The 4,417-nt window shown below is 32.3% G+C and overlaps 1 protein-coding gene across 1 annotated transcript in view; it reads right to left on the reverse strand.

The window, feature by feature from the left end:
* LOC111085016 overlaps positions 1 to 2,384 on the reverse strand; it is an 89,546-nt gene extending 87,162 nt beyond the window's left edge. Inside the window, exon 1 of the mRNA XM_022381953.1 lies at positions 2,322 to 2,384. The gene's annotated coding sequence lies outside the window, so the exon portion shown is untranslated. The remainder of the gene's footprint in view (positions 1 to 2,321) is intronic.
* Between the last annotated feature and the right edge of the window lie 2,033 nt (positions 2,385 to 4,417).

Genomic DNA, 4,417 nt, shown 5'->3' on the forward strand with positions numbered 1-4,417 from the left:
CCAATACCAGCCAACATGCATCGTATGTGCATACATATATAAAACTTATGCGGCTACAAAATTCAGTCCATGAACCATTCCGGTATAGTTCAGTAGTCCCTCCAATCAGACTCACCATATAACTACAGGGTACAAATATAGTTAAATTAACATGTGGTATGTTGATCACCATGCATCATTGTGATCATACATGCAGCATGACTATCCATAACACTGTGGCTATTATATCAGGAGCAATAGCCCTCCAATTTCCATGAAGCCAAACCAAAGGTTGTCATTCTTTCCCAAGAGCGCATAATACACTACGTATTTCATTAATCTAAACTGTTTCAAATAAAGCAGTATTGTTATTATACAAATTTATGTCCATGATGGACATAAATAAAACAAAAGAAACAAAATTCTTAAAAAATGGCTTATTTAAAATGGAGGAATAGGGATCTTAAAAGAACATTATATCCTCCAGTTACAAATACCTATTTTGACTCTCTTAAATATTACAGCTTTTAGGCAAGGAGTCAAAATGGGGATTTGTAGCTTGAGGATATGTTGTCAACATTATGTCTCAAACCTTAAGCTTAAATGTTTACTTTTTTTGGCGATTGCATTTTCACTCTAAGTTAAGCTACCTATCTTGTTTCTTTTGAAGTTCCCCATTCCCTCTTTTTAAATAAAATTTTTTAACAACCTTGTGGTACATGGGATATCAAGTGAGTTAATTGACAGAAAGACATCTTAGTGATAAATAAAGATTCATATTATTTTGTATTACACAGTGTGCCCAGTCTGTTTATCTCTTAACTTTAATTTAGCTACTTTTGTTAAATTCAATATTACTCCATGATTTATACCAGTGTTTCTGAACCGGGGTTCTTCAACAAACATCCAGGGGTTCTGAGAGATATTGGGGTTCCGCAGAATGCAAGAATTCCGCATATTCTAAAACATAAACACATACTAGCTTGAAATAGCGAGCGAGACTAGGTATAAACAGGTGCTTGAGTCATGTAAACTTATATTATTTCAGAAAGCAGGTTTCTCGTTATGTGTGTGTGTGTCCGAGTAATTGCCTCGAGAAATTTTAATACTTTGGATGTATGTGTGTGAGTGTAGAGCTGTATTAAACATACGTACTCTGTCTGGAATTATAGATACAGTATTGCAGTAATGTTTTTGGTAATGAACGTTGTGAAGGGTTCAGTCACACAAATTTGACGCCAAAATAGTTCCGTGGATTCAAAAAGTTTGAGAACCACTGATTTATTCTGCCAATCCTTCCGTTACAAAGTGAACCTGCCCAACACTCTTTAAGGAAATCAGTTTATCCTGAAAATGCCGCATTATTTCTAATATTAAAATTTCAGTCTATCATTGTTCCTTTTGCATTCTCAATGCACACATTTAATTACGTTCTTATTTCTGAAAAATGACTGAAAAGGTGTGATAACCTGTCTGGGATGTCACTTGCAATACAAGTATATTACATCTTTATATTGTAAGTTATATCAAAAAAGAAATTACGTTCATCATGATATGTTGTTTGCTTTTACTTAGCCTGAACAACAGGTCTCCTGGACCGTAACTGTGACACACACCATATTTTTTAATTGGTGTTTTTACGCACAATTGTTTTAAAAACTGTAACGGTCTAATTAACACTATTGAAAAAAAAAGGAATAAATGTAAAGTCAAATGCGATTTTAATCATTCTGTTACGGTGTTAGGCATAAAAGGACAAATTCCACACTAGATTAGGTGTTTTAACACCACTGCAATAGACATGTACAAATACAAATAAGCTAAAGATGTTAGCTTTAATCTATCACGTCGGGGTAAAATTATTGTTTATTCTGAGGTCTGAAATATATTCAAAGATGCCTAAAATACTTTAATTTGTGCTAAAACGACAAACTTTAAAATGTAAACAAAAGGCCTATAAGTATAAAGTTCGTTAGCAACTTTTTAAGCTAGACTAGTTAATGTATACCATCCTATGAATTTTTATAGTTACACTTAGGCCTAGTAATATAATATCTACAGTCAATTGCATATCCGGATACATTTATGATACTGATACTTGTTTTTTAATAAAGAAAGTAATATGTTTATGTATATATATATTATTACTATTAGCGTCTTTCACTTGCGAGCTCAAGTTAAAGTATAAACTGCACTGCATCTTGTGATGTTGTATAGTCTAAACCCTAAATTAATCGATATCACATTACTTTGTAAACGATAACGGTATATTATTAATAATAACAACATAGTAAAATGAGATGCTCTTTCTGTTAAATATTTCACCAAAGCGAAATACTCACCTACTTAAAGAGTTTTATCGTACACAATTTATCGCAAAATACTCTTTAAAAATATGAAACGCCTTAACCCTAACCTTGATTTTAGTTTTTACAATTTCCATACTAACTTCGCAGACACATAAAATAGACCTCTAACCTGTCTCGAAGTAAAAAAAAAAGAAATACTAGAAAGTAACACATTTTCATTATAATAATAATTTAAGATAAATAACATGCTAACAAACCACAAAAATAAAATGAAATGAAAATAAAGCTTTCGTTGATGTTCACCCAAGAGAGGAAGAACAGAAATTAGATATATATAATAATCAATATGCAGAAGCCAGGGTTTATTTAGTAAAAAAAGCTGTTTCCAAATTTATTTATTGTCTTAAAGTTTAAGCTTATTAAATCCGAAAGTAAATATGAATCGCAATCGATATATGGCGTCGTCAAAAAGTGAGACTGTTACCAAACACATTTCTGAAATTTGTCGCTCAAAACAATTACATTAGGAATTTGTAATATTATGACCGCAATAGGCCAAACAAGTGTTATAAGATAATATCATTAATTAAACACACCGAAATACTTATGAATTTTATTATCATTCATGTAATCTAAAATGCAAATGATCGATCATTCAGCCTTCTCAAGGAAATGAAAATTTGGTAGATATAGTTTTTAAGTCTGTATACTTCATGATATCATTCATTTCAATATGGAGAACAAACAGTAAGGACAGTCTGCCATAAATATTCTGGGCTTAAAATAAAAGTGTTGATAGGGTTCTGAGTTATTCTTGATCACGCCTCTGAAAAAGTTGACAGTATATTTTTAGCGCCTGGAAACACGTGATGGAATGTGACACGTCTCCCAGGAACATCCTATACATGTTTGGTTAAATTGAAGTCTAGTTAATGTGAAGAATACTCCATATGGTCAATCTATTCTACTTCAAGTAATACGTCGTCCATTTTAGCACGTTATCACCCCTTTGGCTGAAGTCAGGACCAATTACACAATAGTGTAATAGCAGAAATGGTCTCGTAGGATAATTTTCGTTTTTAACATTAGTCACACTATTCTGCCGAAAAAAGACGCCCGTTAGTTTAAGTGCTTATTCCTGGGCACGTCATACTTCCAACACTGCCACATACAACACATTATGTTTGTTCCTGTATAAATATGAGTTAGGCCTGATCCAAAATTATTTCCTTACGAGTATACACCTGTTATCTGGTTACATGGTGAACAATTACTCCCCTGTGAAGTAAATGTTGACCCATCTTATTCTACACTATGAGCGGAATGCTTCACAAGTTTATCAAAACTATTTCTAATTATCTGCACTATTATACGGCTACAGACATTTAAATAAGTCTCAAATCCTATATTCGATAATTGCGGCAAGCCAGAATCCACGAATAGCTCGCCTGCATATGTTGTGAATGATTGTTTCTCTTGTTTAGGTTTATGAATAATCCTACCGTTGATTAGGAAGCAGATTCACATTCTGTTAACAACATTTTAAAATACTTAAATCTAATTTACAACAATCTGCTTTCATTAACTACCTTTCGTTTATCCAATGGCTCTCCACATGAGTAAAACATCCAGATGTCGTCTGTTAGGTGTAATCATGCTTCTTGAACAATTTAGAGTATTTTGAACTATATGTCACTTCCAAGTGACAACTGACACAAAAATGTATGACACTGTAGAAGAAGTCGTGCTGTAAATTAACACAAGTATATTTTACAATTGTGTAAAATATGCCAATTTACTATAAAATATTTTACATGCAAATGTTGTATTAGTATATTACAAAAAGAAACTGTAAGACGTGAAACCAAACATTTATACTTACATTTCTTTCTCTTATTAATTAAATACATTGTCACTTTGATCTGGAAACGCCGCCTACACACAATGAAAACTGGGCTTATGTTTGAAATGTTAAGGATGACAGCATGTCTTTTTCTTGTGATGTTTTGTGAGCTAAATCTACTAGGCTTACTTGCAATTACTGCCATGATATAAAAGACTGATTAGTCTAGATATTATTGATAAATTTATTTTTGTGAGTGAATATTTCATTATTGTCTAGTTTTTGT

The sequence above is a fragment of the Limulus polyphemus genome, unplaced genomic scaffold (genome assembly GCF_000517525.1).
Source record: "Limulus polyphemus unplaced genomic scaffold, Limulus_polyphemus-2.1.2 Scaffold203, whole genome shotgun sequence".
NCBI lineage: Eukaryota > Metazoa > Arthropoda > Merostomata > Xiphosura > Limulidae > Limulus > Limulus polyphemus.